The sequence below is a fragment of the Triturus cristatus genome, chromosome 12 (genome assembly GCF_964204655.1).
Source record: "Triturus cristatus chromosome 12, aTriCri1.1, whole genome shotgun sequence".
Taxonomy (NCBI): domain Eukaryota; kingdom Metazoa; phylum Chordata; class Amphibia; order Caudata; family Salamandridae; genus Triturus; species Triturus cristatus.
The window spans coordinates 62,385,585-62,392,451 of NC_140595.1; the positions used below are offsets into that span (position 1 = coordinate 62,385,585).

At 45.4% G+C, this 6,867-nt stretch overlaps 1 pseudogene; it reads left to right on the forward strand.

Moving 5' to 3' along the window:
* Positions 1-2,119: 2,119 nt before the first annotated feature.
* On the forward strand, positions 2,120-6,182 carry LOC146772475 (diacylglycerol O-acyltransferase 2 pseudogene; annotated as a pseudogene).
* Positions 6,183-6,867: the final 685 nt, after the last annotated feature.

Sequence of the window (6,867 nt, forward strand, 5' to 3'; positions counted from 1 at the left end):
CTCCCAATTGGTCGCAAGCCCTTTTATTGGAAATCTTGGAGAACCCGAGGTTTGATTTGGATTTCGCAGCTTTTCTCTGGTTCCACCTTTGTTTCTTTTCCTGATCTCTGTTCTTCCTTTGGCTTACCCCAATCCTTTTTCTCCAAATATCTTCTACTTAAGGCTGCTGTCCTGGAGATGCATGAGCGACTTTCGGGTTCTCCTTCTCCCCCTATTTCTCATACCCCTATTTTTCGACTTCATTCCCTCCTCCGTAGTGCCCCCAAAGCGTCTCTTATCTATAAATACCTTCACACACCTGAGTCACTTAGACCTAAATCCAAGGTTGAACTTCAATGGGAAAATGACCTCGGGATAGATTGGCCGATATTTTTATGGGACAAAATCTGGACAAAATTGCGTAAAACTTCTAGAGCGGCTTCGTTGACACAATCCCTATTTTTTATCTACAACAGATTACTTCATACTCCTTCTACACTACATAAGCGATTTCCTACTACCCCGGACAAATGCTGGTCGTGTGATGCTCCCAATGCTACCTTACTTCACATGATATTTCTTTGCAAACATGTACATGATTTTTGGCTACAGGTGTGGGCTCAAGTCAATGTTATTTTTCATACTTGTATTCCTTTTTCTCTTACTCACCTTTTCCTGGGCAGTTTATCCACTAGCTGGAATAATGTAGATATGTCTGCTCGCATTGTTGATTTGTTATTGGCTGTTGCTTTTCAGCAGATTACTGTTAATTGGAAAAATGCATCCAATATTTCTTTCAAAGCGTGGTGGTATAATGTCTGTCATAACCATAGACTTGATAATGCCTTTGTCTTTCCTGTTCAATTAGCAGCTAAACGTGCAGACTTGTGGCTCCCCATTACGCTATATTTAGATAATTGTGCTGCTCGCTCCTCCCTTCCATCGCCTGCTCAACAAGAAGTTCCCAAACCCCCATGATACCCTTTTCACGTTCAGAATTTTTCATCTTGCTGTTTTATTTTCATGCTCTTGTAATTAGACGTTTAGTCATGATTGATATAATTTCTTTGTTTCTTTTCAATGCCCATGTTCATTGCTGTGTTGTGTACTTTCTCTTACATATTGCATTTTTGTAATCCCCTTCCCCCCCCTTTTTCTACCCCCTCTCCCTCTCCCCCTCCTTCCTAATTGATATTCTGTATTGCATTTTCCTTTTCATTTTCTAATAAAATTCTTTTAAACTTAAAAAGAAATGTCACATTAGTAATCATTCATGCATGTAGTGGACATACATTAATCTAACCGGGACAGTTCACATGTAACAATTCTAGCCTTTGTACAAACTGTTGTGATGCGTCCGTCACCTGTGTGCATTAAGAATGCAGAACAACATATGTGGAAACAACTATGGTATAGAATACATACTAAACACGTCTTTCTTTTAGTGAATTGTGCTGTGCTCTGTGTAGCCATGACTCCTTTAAGAGGCATAGTACTCTATATGCAGGTTGATTTTCCGGATTTCTCTGGTTTATCACATTCAGTGGCAGATCTTTCAGCACGTAGGTGGTACAGCCCACTCACCCTCCTCATCGATCAATCAATCCTTGGCAATCACAGCATGGAATGTTGGTGAACTTTGTTTTTCAGAGATGTTGCCGCCACCACCTCCCACCAGTGACATTAATGAATCTATGAATCTGGATACACCTTGCAGCGTGAGGCTCCTGACCAGACATTTGTGGCAAGATACTTTTTTTAACTTAGACTTTCGACAAGCCTGGACTGTCCATCATTGATCAACAGCAACTCCTCTCCATAGTTTGGAAAGGACATAATTTTGTCTGAGCAACACAGACATTCAAGTGTTACCTCACAGGTCACAGACAATACCCATACAGAGCCCTCGTTGATTCACATGCCTAAAAAAGTGAAACTTCCTAGTGACCACGCCAGTGAGTCTCTCAAATCACCAGAATCCCCAGTTGCAAGGACTTCTTGGATCGGAGATTATTAAAAATAAAATGTATCAGTTTTCATCCCTTCATGTTTTGGAAGACCAAGACCCGAAGTCGTCACCAAAGAGTAACCCATTCCCATTAACAAGAGAAATTCAGTGTCAACAGTTACTATTTAGGGCATGTTCAACGGTGACAGAGGCAAGTTCAGAGGTATACAGGCAGTACTGGCCATTGATCTGGAGAATTCATCCAGCAGCAACAGGGATAACCTACTGGGATGCACAAGAGGCGACATGGCCATTCTCCTTAGTGACTACAGTGGAGAAACAGTTGGAAATCAATAGGAATGCTCTGGCTGCAGGCAGCCAAGGACCTAATGTGCCCACAATGCGAGCAAACCCACCAATTGAAACCGGGCAGCCAGCCAAGGAAAGAGGCCAAGAAATACAGACAGTTGCAGCTCAACAAAGCTACGGTTTAATACCGAGCTCACACATCACATTCATCCTTTTAACACTGGAAATAAACAGTTTGTCTGGACCTACTTGTGAAAGTCACTATGAAATCCAGCCCTGAGCGACAATAGAGGAGAAATGAAATGGTCACAGACAGCCAAGGTAAAAATTGCTGTAGAGTCCATTGAAGCGTGGCAGGAAAAATGCACAGGCATGCTCTGTAGGCAACCAGGGTGGATGCTGTAAAGCGGCAATTTGTGAATGACCTGGTAGCAACAACATACTAGGTATTTGACACTGTTGAGAGTTGGCGGTATGGTTATGCTGAGGAAGGATTTAGAAGGGTACATAAGTAGAAGTGGAGAAGGGGTTAAGTGGGAGGCTAAGTAAGAGTGGAAGAGCAGTGGTTTTAACCCTATCCATTTTTGAGGCCTCAATGGGTCCAAACAGGGAGGATACCTTTCACCTCTCCAGTCTTTGCCTGGATGCACAGGCTGACAATTTTAGGAGAATAGATAAGAAGTGCCAAGAGGTGTGAGAAGCAGTGGGAAGGCCAGTGGTGTGAGAGAGTGTGTGTGTGTGGGGGGGGGATAGTGCAAGGAAAGGCCAATGGTCTAAGAGCAAGTGGGACACCTGTCAGTTTGTGAGCAATGAGCTGCTGACCTGCTGGCCACGAATCCTGCCTTGAAGCCTCAGGGAGGAAGAACGACCAAACTGGAGGAAAAAAAATCGGAATATCTGTGTCCTAAACATTACTTCTTCAGAAATAAACTTCGTAAGCACGAAACTCACTGAGAATACCACTACTGGGTCCAAAAATATAAAATCCTTTATTGCATGCATAAACATTTTCAGAAACCATGGCGAGTAGTCTACTTCAGAGTGCAACTGCATGAAAGCGTCTGTAAATGGCAGTCAGCGACCTGTTCCTGCCTGCAGCTATCTCAAGAACCATGTAAAGACGATTGTCAGAATTTAAAATACGTTTTACTGTGCACTTTACATACAAACTTAGCAAGACAAAGTAAAGCATGCCCAACAATACATCACTGGTACAGCAATAAGTTCTGGGGTTCAAAAATTAGTCCTGGGGCTCAGTACTGGCAATACCAGAACATATAAAGCAGTTTTGACCCTACCCTGTAAGTAAATGTAGTGCATTTATATAGCGCTCCGCACACCCCCGAAAGGGTCTCTCAGGCGCTGTGCACATACCGCTGTGGAACCCTTCCTGGCCTTTCCCTGTGAAGTGCCCACTCCTGGGCACCCCCAAGGTGAAGCCAGGCATCCTAGCGCTTTTGGGGCCAATGGGGAGATTAAGCAAGCTATTGCCCAGAGTTGCAGAGTGGGACCCATGATTAGAATAGACACCGAGGCGAGAATTATCGGGTCGGGGAAATTGAGCCCAAGACCCGCCGAGGCGGGAATTGAACCCTGGTCCGGGCCAGACCTCTGCATCAGGGTCTGCCGCTCTAACCATTGAGCCACACTTCTCCACCTGAGAAAATGGATAGGGTTAAAACCACCTGAGGTGTGTCCCAGCTGCAAAGCTTTTTCACAGTACCACAATATTCTTATCAGGTATAAATACGTCACCCAGAAGCACATAACAGTAAAACTCGCTTTCCAACCAAGAGGTAGAAATTGGTGCATGAAAGCTAACCTTCTCAAAGGGTTGGCAAGGCCTCGAAATGCGGAAAGCCACCATTGCAACTTTCTGGATATTGCAGAAATGAGTACCAGACCTGAACCTTGTTATCTCGATACAGCAGGGAGCAGAATATCGCATCCGCAAGTGATCTACTATGGTTCTGTTATACCTTCAAAAGTGGGAAAGGCCCAGGTACTCGCTGGAAGAAAATTGCAAAGATAGGATACACAGTCCTTGTGAGGATTAGTTGCTCAGAATAAACTACAGTGCTTTCGCCATTGCTTGCAATCAGTTTTTGAAAACAAATGTAGAAGATGAGGGCGTTTTTTTGTATATCAATTTGAACCGAAAAAAGGTGACATCCCAAAAGTGTGGTGCATTATAAGAATGCCTTCCTAATTTATGCTCCCTGGTGGAAAGCAAGAATGGGCTAGCGCCAGAGGTGGCACGGCGATGCTCGAGGAGGGGTTGCAAACGTATACGCGATTTTGGAAGGGACAGTATATCTTTAGACGTGTTTTACTCGTTCCCCTTTGAAATGTACAAATGACAAAGTCCCTACTAATTTGAAGTACAGGTAGGGCTTTAAATGGGTCGGGTCTCACCGGATCTGAGCACTGGCAGTTTTTAAGGGGGGCCTCGAAACGGGTCTCTATCGGGCTCTGTTTTGTGCCCTGACACAGGGGGCCCGTTTTTTTTTCGGACTGCACTACTCACTAGTGTAGAGTTACAGCATGACTTAATGCCAGGTGAGCGTTGTAGGGGAATGGAAATCCTTTAAAGAGAGTCATTTTCTCTCTGGAATTCCCTTCTCTTTTTTAAACTTTGGAGCTGCAACATTGTCGTGGTGACACCAGGGCTTTAAGTGGAAGCTTTTTCAATATTACATACAAGCCATAGTTGCTGCTTATTTATCTTATGCAATTAACAACCATTGACAAAGCCAACAGTCCTGACTTGGAGGTATGATGTTACTAGTTGTAACATATATCTGGAAGCAATGACAGAAACAGCAAAATACAAGTCGGGCGGCACACTATGCTAAACACAGATTTTTAGCTTAGGTGTTTCTAAGCCACGCCCTTAACTACATTGGCCACACCCCTTTGAGAGACCCTCCCCCCCCCCAAGTTTTTTCATCCCACTTAAGAGGGAAGAAGCTGTGCCTGTGGCAACAGAGTCGTACCAGCCTCCTTCGCATGAACATCCCTACATCGCAGCAGCCCAGGGGCTCGCCATAAAGACCCTCATCGCGGCGTACTCGGGAGTCCTGCGAGGCAATGGCTCCAGTTTCCAGTCGCTGTACAGGTTTTTACCAATTTTTCTTGGCTGTCCAAGTCTAAAGTGGAGAAGCAGCTGCAAATTGTCTCAGTGCTACAATGGGTTATAACCTTTCTTATGATGGGTGTTGGATATACAGTAATAATCTACATCTTCTGCACTGATTGCTGGCTGATCGCCGCCCTATATCTGGCTTGGCTAGTTTTTGACTGGAATACACCAAATAAAGGTGGAAGAAGGTCGACATGGGTCAGGAATTGGACTGTTTGGAAATACTTCAGGGACTACTTCCCAGTCAGACTGGTTAAAACTCACAACTTGCTACCAAGCAGAAATTACATATCTGGCTATCATCCTCACGGGATCATGGGTTTGGGTGCATTCTGCAACTTTGGTACTGAAGCCACCGGTGTCTCTGTGAAGTTTCCTGGTATCAAATCGTATCTTGCTACTTTGGCTGGAAACTTCCGATTGCGTCTGCTGAGAGAGTACTTGATGTCTGGAGGCATATGTCCTGTGAGTCGTGATACAATTGACTACATCCTCTCCAAGAATGGCACTGGAAATGCAGTGGTCATTGTGGTTGGAGGAGCTGCGGAGTCGTTGGATTGCAGACCAGGAAAGCACTGTGTCACCCTAAAGGAGCGCAAGGGGTTTGTGAGACTAGCCCTCCGTCACGGGGCAGACCTTGTTCATCTGTACTCGTTTGGAGAAAACGATACTTACAAGCAGATTATCACCCCACTTAAAGCCCCGAGTACAGGAGAGGAAGGCAAAAGAGTTAAAGTGAAACTGATTGGCCAGAGAACTAGGTCCGGTCCAAAAGGACCTTTCCCAGTGCTCAGGCAGCCATGAACTGAAAACGATGGTGCCATTGGTGGACAGCCAAGATGCTTAATTCCGAAGGTTTCTGTTTATGGCCAGTGTGGGCCAGCTACTCAGCAGCTTGGTCGGTACAAGTCCCGACACTGCATGCCCAGCATCGCCTGCCTGCACACAGATAACATTTGTTTTTCAATTTTGATTGAAAAAACGATGAATCATTGATGTTAGCGGGTTGGGAGGGTCCTCCCAGCGTTTGCAGATATTTTATTTTCTTGCCCGGTACTGGGAGGTCCTGCATGGCGGCACCAGACAGGAAAACACGGTGTGGTTTTTGGGTTCAAAGCCCCGCCCTAAGGGCACCCTCGACGCACCTGCAGGTGACACAGTGAGGTCATTTCCGGTAGCAGCAGCTCTGCCGGTAGATAAGAGCAGTCCACCCACTTCTTAATGAGGCTACACGGACAGCCTAGCATGCCCTTCGGGGCAACGTGAACCAGTGGCCTTACTGTCCTTGAGAACCTGAAGATGTGGAATCAAATATCCGCATCGAACAATAAAACAGGCGATTCTGGGCCAGTAACTATGTCGCTGTGCCCCCAGACTGCAAGTGAGCAGGAGGCCCCCTCTGCTGCCTGCTAATGTCTTCACCACATGCTTCCACCGCCGCCACCATCTCATTCTGCCATGGCGCAAATAGAAATTGGCCTTTAGAACT